Below are 15,341 nucleotides of genomic sequence, written 5' to 3'. Positions count from 1 at the left end.
ACTTGATGTGGAAAAACCCTGCCCTTCTAGAATCTTCTAGGATAAAATTCTTACTTTTCTTTATTGAGAAACTAAAAGAATTGTCTCATAACTATTCATGGAAGAAAGACCATGGGGATAATCAGGGTTCCCATCCTATTTTGCCATGATTCTACTCTGAACTTCCTACAGCTCACAAACTGTATTCATGGGCACTTACCATAGAGCTGAAAATACAGGCCTAGTGATCCCAATGGCCCCTTTCTAAAAGACATATGCAGCCAAAAACTCTAGTAGAGTATGATACTATTCCTAAAGTAGAGGATCTCTAGGTATCACTAATAACCTTATTCATTAGTTTCTTCATTCAACAAACATTTATTGATCATTTACCTTAACAGGAGTTGTCCTCAGTTTATTTAAGAATCATTTACTAGGCTGCCAGTGTGCAGCCAATGAGCCTGTGGCAGAGAAAGAATATTAAGAGTTAAACTAGAGAATGCTTAGTGGGGTCAACTGATATCAGGAATATCTGAATCCCATACAGTACATATCATCATCATTATCATCATTATCATTACCATCATCACCATCATCATCAATATGGGGAAGCTAGGCTGTGCATTGGATAGAGATAAGACCTGGATTCAGAAAGACCTGATTTCAAATCCTGCCTCAGACACTTATGAGCTGTGTGACCCTAGTCAAATTACTTAATCTCTGTTTACCTCAGTTTCCTCATCTATAAAATGGGAGTAATAATATCACCTATCTCACAGATTTATTGTGAAGATCAAATAATGTAATAATAATAAAATGCTTAGCACAGCACCTGGCACTAGTAAGCACCATACAAATGTTAATTATTATTAGTATTATCAATAATAGTCTGCATTTATATCACATGTTAAAGATTGCAAAGCACTTTACAAACAGTACCTCATTTGATCCACCAAACAATCCTGGGAGGTAAGTGCTATTAATATCCCCAGTTTTTAGATGAGGAAACTGAGCCAGATAGAGGTTAAATATATTGTCTACAGTCCCACAGCTAATAAAATGTCTGAGGCAGGATTTGAATTCAGATCTTCTTGACTCCAAGTTCAGTGCTCTATGCACTACTCTACTAACCTGTCTCTCCCTTCCTAAATGTCATGTGGGAAAGAAAAATGTGTGTGAAGCACATCATTTCCAGTGATTAAAGGACCAATGATTTTTTTTTTAATGTCCTTCCCTAAAATTCATACTTACTTCAGTAAAAGAGGAGAATTTCCAGCAACCAACATACTTCTTTTGCTGATCACTTCAGGATCTGAGTATGCCAAGTTTGGACTCATTTGCATTTATAGCTTGCTAGCCTGAAGGTAAGAAAAAGGCAGGTTGTGTGTGCTGGAAAAAAAAAGTAAGACTATTAAAAAATGTATTTCTTAGGCCGCAAAATATGGTCTAGTTTCATAGTAGTGAATATTTCACATCAATATCCTGCACTGTATTTTTTTTTCCTCTGAATCAAACCTATCGCTAGCTTTCCCTCTTGAATGGTGAGTGATTTATCCTGATTGAATCCACAGGGGAATGGTGACATGAAGCAATTGGTGCTGTGCTGTAAAGTAGTAGCAAGTCCAAATGCTTAATGTGGTGCAGACACCCAAACAAGAATGTGGAGTTTACAAAATCATACACACTGTAAGCTTCAGGGCAGCAGAGCCAATGTAGCACTCACAATTCCCAAGAGTCGGCAGCCACAGAGTTTAGGAAAAAAAATAAACAAAGCCCTTAGGGATGAGTGCATAGCTCAGGAGTACTGGAGTAATAAGCCACAAGTCAGTATTCCAAACTCTTGAAAATAGCTTGTTTATTTCATCCTTCCTGCCCTGGTATGTTACACACATATTCATAATGCATACTAAGCACCCTTGAAACTGGCCATATTCAAGGTCACTGAATATTCCAACCTATTTTTCAAATTCTGTATTCAAACTCAAAACATATTTTACCGATGTATTTCCTAACCTGTCTTTTTTTAAAATATATATACCTTAGGAGAAATTTAGTCCACATGTCTCACATTTAATTATGTCTAAACCTACCACTCTCCCCCACCCACTACCAATCAAAAAGCAATTTATTTTTTTTTCTCAGGCATAGTGTATGAACTGGAAAGAGCTTGGCGGGAAATGGGTAGAAGGTTTTGTAAAAATGTAATACTTTTTAAAAGTTCTCAGTCTATAAAAGACCTTTATAAGGTTCACAAAACATTTTTCTTTAATTTAACCCATTGTTTTTAAAGGGAAATTTAATTTAAAAAACATGTTTTTCTAATAAATGGAAGCATGTGCTTGAAAGTAATCAGTGCCCAGTTTCAAGAAATAACAGAGGAATAATAACTTTTAAAATACTGGTTCTGTGCTTGTCTTCTTTTCCTCCCCTCCCCATCCCATCCCCCCCAAAAAAGAAGAAAGAAAGAACAACAACAAAAGAAATTTGCGAGTTTTAATCTTGATTCCAAACTTCACTTGACATGACTTTTTTTTTTTTTTGGTCTCATGACAGTAAATTGACTTTTTTCTTCTGGGAAATCTTCTCAACACCTTTAATAGACTGAATTTGCCATTTTCTCTTAAATAGTTATTTAGGGAGAAAACTGAGTTGCAGGATTACGTTTGACTTATCTTCATTTCTAAAGTGTCATTTGATAAATGCTCAGAACAATATAAAATACATAATTTGAAGATGTGTGGTACATAGATATGCTATAAATTAAAAGAAGATAAATAAAAATCACTGCTGATTGCTAAAAACCATGAGTTCATTTGAAATACCACAAATGATTACTTTTTTTTTGCTGAAAGCAGTCACATTTGTATGTATGTGTATATATGTACGCGCATTTGTACATATGTGTATGGTGAGAGTTGGTGAAATTTAAATCAGTTTTCTTTTATGTGAGAAAATAAACATACAAAATAATTTTTTAGTTGATTAGCTTAAATATTTTTAAAAGGTGGGTTTGGGATATTGAATTACATTATCTACAATACAAAAAAGTGGTTTTTTATTATATAAACTGAAGAGAATGTCAAAAATCTAAACATTTCTGTGAAATTCTTTCGCTGTTTACTATAAAGATTAACACAGGCCTAGTTTCCTGCTATGTGCCAAGTTTCAAGCCAGTGAGAATGTTTATGGTTCAGTTATAAAACCCCCTGAAATATAAATGCAAAGACAACCTTAACTACAGTGTTGCAAATGCAATGTTGTAATTTTATATGTTAATCTATCAATACACAGCATGTGCAAACATATGTTTATAGACAGAGAGACAAGTATATATAAATGAAAGGATAAAATCCTTGTATCTCATTTGGTGTCATGTAATTTCTATCAATTTATGAATGTTTTGTTTTTGTGTTATGATTTCATTTGAGGTTGACATGCAGCAAGTTGGGCTTATTTGTAGAGGCCTCTTCACTAACTCATTCAAAGACAGTGCAGCTTGTTTGCGGCTAGACAACCAATCCTCTCCTGCAAGCATCAATATAGGCAATGGCAGGATATCCAACAATTCCACCCAAGGTTGTCCATTTTTTTTGTCAGATTCTCTTACTTTTCCTTCCTTCTTTCCTTCCTTTCCTTCCTTACTTCCTTTCCTTCCTTCCTTCCTTCTTTCTTTCTTTCTTTCTTTCTTTCTTTCTTTCTTTCTTTCTTTCTTTCTTTCTTTCTTTCTTTCTTTCTTTCTTTCTTTCTTTCTTTCTTTTCTTTCTCAACAGAACAGGTATGAATTCAATTTTGTGAGCACATCTGGTCTGTCTACATTTCCAAATTCAGCCCTTAGGGTTCATCAGACAACTTACGGCAAAAAGTTTAAAACAGTATTTTAATAATCTTTCATTGACCTTGCAAAGGGGGCTATGTTGAGTTGCTAAAAATGATGAAACTGAACTCAAATTCAGTAATAAATAAGACAATTTAGTTGCTTAAGAAGCATACCATCAAAAAGATATTCCTTGCCTGATGACACATTACTGAATACATGATCCTCAGAGCAAAGATTAAAGAGACCTTAGAGCTATTCTCCCCTGTTTTTTTTTCTGTTTTTTTTACTCAAGTTACAAGAAGATTTTGGAAAACATTTAGGTGAGGTATCCAAAGGAATTGGCAGATGGCTTTAATTTTCATTTGGGCTAGCAAGTCCTGTTCTCATTTCCTTTAATATTTGATGGGTGAGTTTTAGGAAGATTAGATATAGTAAATTTAATTTCAATAATTCCAGAAAAGAACTAAAATTGTATCTTTAAAAGAGTCAATCAGTTTAAAAAACAAATCTACCTTGATACTTTTAACTAGTCTTATAGATGTGAGGAGATAGGGATTATAATTTTTAGTTTTTCTACTTCGTAAGTTGAAGAGGATACCTTTGTTAAGTCTTGAAATGTATTTCTTTAAATATCTTTTGTCATTTATCTTCCTAGTTGAGAGGAAAAGAACTCTCATCTTATTCACTGTAGTATGGCGCCAACTGTGGCTTTTCCTATAGGTTTGTGAATCCTGGTAGGAACTGTAATAGAAAGAATTTGTCACTGCTCTTTTTATTATTGTGGGCGTATTACAATTCACACCTCAATTTCGACAGTTTTGTTTTTTTCCTGAAAGAATTAAATTGATACCCACTTATACAAAGTAGATGATAAGGCACTTATGATTCTTTGAAAACTACTTGGAAGGTTACCTCTAGATTCTATAAATGCATATTATGGTGCTCACACCTGTGAATTCTCCTGTGACTCTCTAATGTCATTGAAGTACATATTCCCTGCAAAAATGAAGATCTCAGGCCACTCATGACTCCGTACCCTGTGTGACTATCATCCATATTTTGCCAACATTTTGCCACCCTGGGTATGCTCAACCAACTAGAGGCTGGCCTTCTTTCTCTTCTCTTGACATTGCATGTATTCCAATGGTGCATACTGACTGTTCTTTGTGTGTACCTTTCTCTCACTCTGTGAGCAACCCATCCTTTTTAGTCCAGTCATATGTTCATCTGATGACATTCTTTACTCTGATTCTCTTTTTGCAGTGTGTTACAACCCATGCATACACAGCATGCTCCTCTCCATTGTCTTTTGGGTAATTGTTAACTTTACTCTTCAGAGATTATACTATTCTGTGACTCATAGACACAAATCACTGGAAAAATATTTTTGCTAATAAAATGGGTCTTTGCTTCAGAGAGAATCTTGGGATTATTAAAAGTTTTGTGCAATTTCCCTTAATTAAGAATCCGTTGCCCATTGTAATGACCCACTGACAATTTCCGTGCAAGGGATACTCTCTGATGATCCAATTCTATGTCTAACAACATGTACTATAGATTTCATCCACTTGGATTTTACTTTTTTGGATAATAGGGTCCAACTAGAGGGATGGTTTCTAATTTTTATGTAGTGATCCTTACCTTCTCCAAAACATGAAATGAGTTTTGTATTTTCTATTTGAGCACTATCACTATTCTAGCTATATTTATTTTCTTTTTAAGACCATTTTTAGCAGACTACATGTTACCAAGTCCCAAGGCTCTGTCCTGGGCCTCCTTTCCTCTCCTTTTTCTCTATATTCTAGCTCTTGGTGTTTTCATTAAGCTGAATGGGTTAAATTATCATATTTAAGTAAGATTCCCAAATCTACACATTCATCCCTAGCTACTCTCCTTAACTGCAATCCCACATTGCCTATCGCTAGATGGGCAGTCACTATGTCCCATAGGCATCTCAGACCCAACATGTCTAAAAAAGAATTTATTTTACCCCAGCTAAAACTTATACTTCCTCTAAATATACTTATTTTTGAAGGTATAAAAAAGCTTCCAGTCATTCAAAATTTGCAACCTTACCATCATCTTTGCCATTTTCCATTCCATCAAATTCTTATCTAATCAGTGGTCAAGTCTTGACAATATTACTTTCCCTGCATTTCTTAATGTCTTCCTCCTCTTCACTCACAGAGTCTTACCCTAGTTGAGGTTCTATATTGCTTTCTATGTGCACTCTATGTAATAGCATTCTATGTAGTCTCCTGCTCCCAATTTTATTCTCTCTACCATCTATCTTTCACACACCTGGGAAATGGGTATTCCTAAAATGCTGATCAGGCCATGGGACCTCCTATCAAACATCTTCAATGTCTGAGTATTCAATTGTTTCTATATTGCTTGTAGGGCAAAATATAAATTCCTCAATCTAATATTTAAAGCCTTTCACAATTTGATTGCCAATCACATTCCAGTCTTATTTCATTTTACTACCCCTCAGACACTCTGCCAAAATGGTATAGTTGCTATTCTCTGTTCATATTGTTCCATCTCACACGTCTCTACATTTTCACAAGTACTCCTCCATATGATCCACACTATAGTCACCACTGATTGGTATACTCCCTAGCTTCTTTCAAAATATGGTTCAAGTGCTCCTCTTTACTGACCTTCCCCCTCAGCTCTTTCTCCAAGGCCACTCCTCTTGAAATTATTTTTTTTATTTACTTAGCATTAATTTATCCACCACCTCTATTACGTCCCAGTGAATGTAAGGTCTTGGACTAAGGGGAGTTTTTTTGTTTGTTTGTTTGTTTGTCTTTGTCCTTGGATACTCAACGCCTAGTATAGAGCCTTTCAGATGGGAATGACTAAATATGTTTGCTGAATTTAATTTAGAATTGTATTACTCCCAGCATAGGCTTCCTTGGTGTGTATGTGGTCTAGTCTGGTTGCTTTTTTCATCTTTTTCTTTAGTGCTAGTTCTTCTTTCTCCAGCAGCATATCCAAAACTGTTATTTTAGAACACAAATCTTATCTGGCTCCAAAATTTTTGGTAATTGTTATCAAAAAGTTAAGAATTTGCCCCATTTTTATCTATTTATATTCTTTCAGTTGCATCCCTGTATCTTCAAAATGACTTTGCGTAGTTGGGCCATACTGTCCTGATTAGTGAGCCAGCCAGTGTCCACTATATTCAGTCTGTCCATGATCCCAACATCTCATCTTACTAGCCACCTGAATCATCTCCTTGCAGTCCTCCCTACTACCACACACTTTGCTGCTTCTTTCACCTCTTGCTCTGCAACTAGTAATCAAGTCAATACTAGCCAGATTGCTTTTGGCAAGGACATGTCAATTGATTCCCTGGTGGCTGAACTCATCATCTTGTGACTTCCACAGCCAAAATACCATTCCCTGTCCATCACTTTCTGGTTTGTGTCATTCCTTCTTACATGAGCATATGCTCATTGTAACTAAATATTATCATGCTTTTGTATTATATTCCCGGTGATTATCAGAGTAAATCTTCATATATGTTTCTCATTCATTCATTCATTGGCCTTCTTGCCAATATTTTTAAAAGTTATTATCACTACTATTTATCTCTGTTTTGTGATGCTATACTATTAATAATCATCTACTTTCCTTCCTTCTAACATTTTACAGAAGTGCTTATATTCTAAACCGGTATTATCCTTGGGGTCTATTTCTTTGATTGGCAAAGAGCTCTTTAATGACTGAAGTAGCTTTTATACACGTTGCATTTCCATGTTATGGTAATTGATTAGCATTGGTTAAATTTCTTTAGAAAATTGTTCTAATTAGTTTTCATGTTTGTTTTTCCCTCGATTTCCTATTTTTGTCATCAAGGCCTCATCTAGGTAACCCTTTTGGAATGGTTTAATCGGATGCCACATAATTTTCTGTTTTGTTCTTTCTTCAAGTTTTTTTAAAATCGATTTTGATTTTATGCTCCTGTTACCATAGAGACACAACCACTTTTAGAATGATGCCCATATCAGTATTAAATTGTTTAGTATTTCTCAAAATATAATCAATTTTTGTGATGATACCGAGTGCTTATCTTGTCCAGTGCCTTCTCATTCTTTCCTTGAAGAAAGTATTATAAATAGGCTTGAGGTTTTTGTTGTACACACAAGCATGCACCTCACTTTCATTCCTCATGAATACTACTTTCTAAAGATTTTTTCACCATTTCACCAAATTCACATTTGCCTTAAAGTCATTAAGCATAATTGTGGCAACTTGTGAAAAATATATACAAAAATAAAAAGAATTTTTAATCAAAAATAATGAGTGGCCACACAACGAAAAGTATGACAAAAATACCACTGCTCCATGGCTTTTGATTTTTATTTTGAACATGGGTTGCCATCTTACCATCAGTCTTGACACTGCCACTATCACCATTACTACCACTAGCAACACTGGAGAGAGCAGCTATGTAATAAGCATCAATTTGAATCAAACAGAATGTATAGAGAAGAGATGAAACACCAGAAAGTCAATGTTTCTTTCCTCTCATACATTCCTAGAGAATTCTTCTGTTTTAGTCAGATCTGAGAGGCCAAGATCATACCAGAACTGAATCAGTCCATAATTTCTGAAAGAAATTTGACTGAAACTTGAAAGAACTATGGTTCAAAGTGCTCTAACCAAGGAACATAGCTTTAGCTTCAAGATCAATCCAAGGATTCAGATTAGGTTGGGGAGAGAAACAATGATTTCAGGAGATACAGACTGAACTTACCTTGATTATGGGCTGCTGAAATAAAAGAATTATGCTCAGTCCAACGAAAGTCCTCTACTTGACCATTTTTGTTCCATTATAAACAGGCAATAATTTCAATTCCTTTCAAACTTTCCCAATTTGATAACCTAAGAAGAAACTCAACCTTCCAAAATGCCATGCAATTCACCCAAACACATCATAAAATGATTTGAGAGCCAAAAATAGAAATAAGAACAATTATAGCTCTTTTTGTTGTTGTTCAGTTGTTTCAATCATATCTCACTCTTCATGACCCTATTGGGGTTTTCTTAGCAAAGACACTGGAGGGGGCTACTATTTTCTTTTCCAGCTCATTTTTATAGGTGGTGAAACTGAGACAAACAGGTTTAAATGACTTGCTCAGTATCACACAGCTAGTAAATGTCTGAGGCCAGATTTGAACTCTTGAAGAAGTCTTCTTGATTCCAGATCTGGCACTCTATCCACCATACTACCTACCTGCCCTATAGCTCCTAGAAGAATTAAAACAAACAAACAAAACAGTTTGTGATCTAACATAGTAACATTCTTTTGGTAGGTTCTTAGCTTTAAAAAAATGAATTAAATAATCGATTAAAAGACTGAAAGTGTTGTTTGATTCGTTCCTGACCCTTTACCTACTTACTAGGTTCAAGAAACCTTTGTTAATTTGTCACTGTCAGATTGCTTCTGGCAAGGACATGTCAATTGATTCCCTGGTGGCTGAACTCATCATCTTGTGACTTCCACAGCCAAAATACCATTCCCTGTCCATCACTTTCTGGTTTGTGTCATTCCTTCTTACATGAGCATATGCTCATTGTAACTAAATATTATCATGCTTTTATATTATATAAATCTATATCTATATTATATAAATCTATATCTATATTATATAAAATCTCTACTATCAACTCTCTCCCTAGTTCTAGACATAGCTAGATGGTACAATGAATAGCTGTCTAGATTTGATGTCATGAAAACGAGTTCAAATCTATACACAGATACTTATTAGCTATGTCACACTGGAAAGTCACTTAACTATTATGTCTTAGCTTCCACAACTATAAAATAGAGTTAAGGATAGTATATATTTGGGATTTTTTTGTTTGTTTGTTTTGTTTTTGGTGAGGCAATCAGGGTTAAGTGACTTGCCCGGGGTCACACAGCTAGTAAGTGTCAAGTGTCTGAGGCTGGATTTGAACTCAGGTCCTCCTGACTCCAAGGTCACTGCTCCATCCACTGTGCCACCTAGCTGCCCTGATAGCATGTATTTCAAAGGGTTTTTGTGAGAACAAAATGAGATAATATTTGTAAAATATTTAGCCCAATGCCTAATAATTAGTAGGCTTAGCTTAATAAATATATTTTTTTCCTTTCTTCCCAAGTTTTACAGAAGAGGAATGTGATATTGTGTTGTACATCATTTTGTAGTGGAAATGGTACAAAACTTAAAATTGTCTGAGACTTGGCTATAAATCTCATCTCTGGCTCTTAAATATGCTGTATGTGTAGGGACAAGACATTTAACTCCCATCAATCTGTTTCTTTTTCTTCTCCTTAAAATCACCTCATATCTTTTTTTGGATATATCTATATACCTGTTGTATACCCAGATTAGAATAAAAACTCCTTGAAAGTAAAGACTACATTTGCCTTTTTGTCTTTGTATCCCCAATTCCTAGGTACTTATTAAATGCTTGTTGATTTGATTAGTTGATTATACCTTGCTCTAGGTGTTGTCTTTATGTTTAAGTGGGATAATTTGTATATAGACAGCTAGGTGGCACAATGGAGAGAGCACTGGCACTGGAATCAGGAAGACTTATCTTCATGAGTTCAAATCCAGCCTCAAACACTTACTATCTGTGTGACCCTGGGCACGTCATTTAATTCTATTTGCCTCAGTTTCTTCATTTGTAAAATGAGCTGGAGAAGGAAATGGCAATTCGTTCCAGTATCTTTGCAAAGAAAACCCAAAAGGGGTTACAAAGAGTTAGACATGACTGAAAAAGACTAAACACCAACACCAAATTTGTATACAGCTCATACCAAACCTCTAAGTGATATAAAATGCCAGTTATCATTATCATCATTATTAATCAAAAACCATTTATTAAAGGCATGTAGACATTGTGCTAGGCATTAAGGATACAAATACAAGAAACAAAACAAACTCAACTCACGAAAAGCAATAATGGCAGTAACAATAATTTGAAAAAGATGAAATTATTGCAAGCTCCTTTGTCTTCCCAAGAAACTCCAACTTTCTCAGGGAGATGTCCTGAAAAATGGTCAGGGGCTCACAATAGAAATAGGTATAAGAGTAGGAGGTAATAAGCTACATTAGAAATATATTCAGGCTTCATAACAATTCAAAAGATAAACCCATTTATAGATTAGATTGGGAAAGACCAAAGTATTGAAAAGAAGGAGACTACAGCCTGGAGCTTGGATGATGACTGAGATGATGGTGACTTTTCTCTATTTCCTTGATTGTAGATATTTTCAGAATAATGACTAGGTTCTTTTGTAGAAAAAAAATAATAGCTAATGTATATATAATGTGTGTATACATATACATATATACATATACATATATGTGTATAGTGCTTTACATTTTGTGAAGTGCTTTACATATTACCTGATTATCCCTATTTTACTGATGATGACATGGAAACTAAAAAAAGGTTAAGCAACATGCTTAGGAACACACAGTTAACTAAATTTCTGAAGCAGGATTTGAACTCAGGTCTTGCTAACTCCAGGTCTAACACTTCCCCATTGAACCTAGCTACCTAAAAAAAAACTCAGAGTACTGTAAGGATTTATGTGGCTTTTCATAGTTGGTATATAGGAAAGATAGCTTTGTGGTGTTGGAAACTTTTGGGCTACTGTGGTTTTCTTTTGGAGTGGGACCTCACTGGATCTTCTTTAGTTCTAAGAACATCATTAAATCTGTAAAGCTAAAAGGACCAGTTTGGGAAAAGGAAGTTGGCAGCTTGTTGATGTTGAATATTCTGTATTCAGGGGACAGACAAAAAATATACCTCTGTCTTCCATACTTTTTTTGACTACAAGTAAGAAAGATGGCCAATATTCAGAAAATAAACTTATTCCAATAAATAGAACAATTCAGAAGTCCTAGAGCAGGAATTTACTTATTTATACTACCTGTTCTACTCATTATAATATGAAAACTCTTTAAGGGCAGATTTTTCAGTTTGTTGTTTTATTCTTGGCACTTAACATAGTACCTTGTATTTAGTAGGCACTTAATACTTGTTGAATCAATGATTGGATATATAGCATAAAATATTATACTTGCACAAAATTTATACATTTGTTGAGATGTGTTATAGTATAGAAAAGAATCAGGAGATTCTTTGGATTTGAGTCTTCTTGAATTTGAATACCACTTCAAAGACAGTTTAGTTCTATGACCTTGGGCAACTCATATAACCTTTGATAGTTTCAATTTCTTCAGTTTTTTGTCCTTCCTTTTACATTTTTATTTATTCTGGAAACTTATCATTCCATTTCTTTTCACTGCTAGACATGTGCCAAGAGGACACCCTTTGGGTCTTCACCACATAATTACTCAATCTTTATCCCCTTGTAATCTGACTTTTTGTCTCCATTACTCTACTGAATTTGTTTTCTCCAAGGTCACTAATGATCTCCTAATAAACAAATCCTATGAATTTTTGACTAATCTGTTTTTTGTGTTGTATTTGAAATCATGACAACTAATTCCTTCTTCTCTATTCTTTGATATTTATCCATGGCCTTTTCCTGTTATGTCTGCCTTTTTTATTATACCTTCTCCTTTGCTAGTTCATCTTCTTCCTCCTACAACTTAACTGAATCATGATGGAGCTTCAGAAACCATCTCATCCAAATGGCACCTGAACAGGAATGTTCCTTAAAACATCATTGGCAGTTGTGCCTCAAGCTTCCACTTGACAACCTTTAGTGATGATGAACTCATTATTTCCCAAGGGAGCCCATTAAAAGTTTGCACAGCTTTGGGAAGATGTTTTTGTTTTCCTTACAATGAGCTGAAATCTGCCCCTTACAGCTTCCACTCATTGCTGCTAGTTCTGCCTTCTGAGACCAAGCAGAGCATGTCAAATCCCTTCCACAAGGAAGCCCTTCATATATTTAGAATCATAAAATGCCAGATTTGGAAAGAACTATAGAGAACTCCTCATTTTACATCTAAGGATACTGAGGGTTATATTCATTAAGTGACAAGGAAAGTCAAGAAACTCTTAAGATATTCCCCTACTGGTGTAAATGAGAATTATTTGATTACTTAGTTGATCATATTCAAGAGTTACTTGACCAAAACTATCAATCACCCAGAGTCCAATCTGGCTGCAAGCTTCTATTAAACTTGATAGATTGGTTCTTACACAATGGCCATACACAACACCCCCAGAATACTATATCTGAAGATTTTCCATCTTGGTAGCATTTTCAAGCTTTCACTCCACCAGAAAAGCTTTTGAGAAATCAGGATCACATCCATCCCACAATGACATCACTTTCACATGAATTGATATAGAGCTCAATCTGCCTTTCTATATTTGTAGAAAGCATATTATGCAAAGATTTTCTGAACATGAACATAAATCATTGCATTCCATTTTATTGTATTTAGCCCATCACTCTAGCCAGTCAAGACCTCATGGATCCTTAATCTATAATCCAATATGTTAGCTATCCCACAATACCACTCACTCATGTATCTATTCTTTATTTATTCAATATGCAATTATTAAGCAAATCATTAAGTACCTTTCTTCTTCATATCATCCACTAATTTGCTAAACACACCATATATTCTTTTATTGAAATAAGCTATAAAAATCATACAACAGAATAGGGTCAAGAATAAATAATTTAAAAACTTCATTAGATACCCTCCTCCAAGTAGACACTAATCCTTAAATCATTACTTGTTAGATCATTTCATCTAACTAAAGTAGTAAAAATCTACATCTACAAATCTAGTCCAGTTAATATTTAGTAGTTCAGACTAATCATAGTAGTTCATGATCAGATCATATGAGCCTTTGTTAATGTCTTGCTCAAAAACTGTGGCTATGACATTCCCTTGATTTGCCAGTTCAATAATCCTGTCCATAAAGGAAATAAGGTTAATTTTGCATGACCTACTCTTGATAAACCCATGTTAGCTCTTTAGTGAATACTTTTTCTCTTTCTACATATAATCCCACCAAAGTTTTGTCCACAGTGCCCTTTGCTTTTCTGTCTACGTTCTTTGAATGTCAATCACATCTACTCTCTAAACTTCAATTAGTTTTTCTTTCCAAATGAATTTCAAATCACTATGGGAATGACTTCTTAACCTAAAAATCCAGCCCTGGTTTCTTCCTGGCCTCTAATCTCATATCTCCAAATGCCTGCTAAACAGTTTTACTTGATTGTCCCTTTAACATATTAAAATTAAACATCCAAGACAATTCATCAATGTCACACTGAAACTTGTTCTTCCTTCCAATTTTTATGGATACTCTTCCTGTCCTTTCAAATCACCCGTGAGATAAATCTTGGAATCATCTTTGACTTTCTTCTGTCTTGTGCCCTCTATATTCTCAACCAACTTCTAACATCAATTTTTTTCTACTTCTACAAACACCATTCCTGGATTAATGCATGGACTGCTCACTGGTTTCTCTGCTACCTTTTCTTCCCATTCCAATCTGCCTTTCATAAAACTACCAAAATAAGTTCCTTTATTCACAAGTCAGACCATTCATTTACTACTGAAAAGCCTTCAGCATATCAGCATTCACTTTAATGTAATATCTAAACTTGGGACATCTAAGTGGTGCAGTGGATAGAGCACTAGCCATGGAGTCAGGAGGACCTGAGTTCAAATTTGGCCTGAAATATATATTAGCTGTGTGATTCTGGGCAAGTCACTTAACCCCAATTGTCTCTTTAAAAAAAGATAATACATAAAAATCTTAGCCTGGCATTTATGAACCTTCACGATCTGCCTCTATTATGCCTTGCCAAAGTCTGTTCAGTACACTCTAGCTCCCTTCCCACTTCCCTTTCATGTGAGTGCACGCGCGCACACACACACACACACACACACACACACACACACACACACACACACATATACTTCAGATTCTAGCCAAACTAAACTACTGACAATTCCCTGATTTTGTTGTCTTGTATCTTCTACTTCTTTCATTTATTCTCTCAAGCCATCCTCCATGCCTGAAATGCACTCCCTTCACATTTCTGCCTATTAAAATCTTCTCCTCTTTCAGATTTTAAATCAGGTCTCTCCTTAATACAGCTGAAACAATCTTCTGTTCTCAAAGCATTACTTAAGTTTGGAGCTCTTTTTCGCTTTTGTAATACTCTATCTGCTTATTGGTATACATGTTTTGTCTTTATATTATTAGATTGCAACTCCTTTGAAGGTAAGAACTAATTTGTCCGTGACTTACTGCAATGCCTTATGCATATCAGCCAAGTAATAGTTTTTTTTTTCCACTTGAATAGAATCTGTAAAATGAGAATAAGTATGCCTACCTCATAGAGGTTTTATGCGGATCCAACAAAAGTGCTTTGTAAACTCAAAAATGGCATGTCGGGAATGATTTTGCGCTAACTTAAGTGAAGCATCTTGATTTAGTGGAAGGGAAACTACACTTGAAGTCTGGAGCTCAAATCCCGGCTTTACCACTTATTATGGGCTGTGTAATATGTGATATAGGCAAGACATTA

The sequence above is a fragment of the Vombatus ursinus genome, unplaced genomic scaffold, assembly GCF_900497805.2.
Source record: "Vombatus ursinus unplaced genomic scaffold, bare-nosed wombat genome assembly UNPS02014781.1, whole genome shotgun sequence".
In the NCBI taxonomy this organism is placed as follows: Eukaryota; Metazoa; Chordata; class Mammalia; order Diprotodontia; family Vombatidae; genus Vombatus; species Vombatus ursinus.
Note: the sequence above shows the minus strand (reverse complement) of the source record.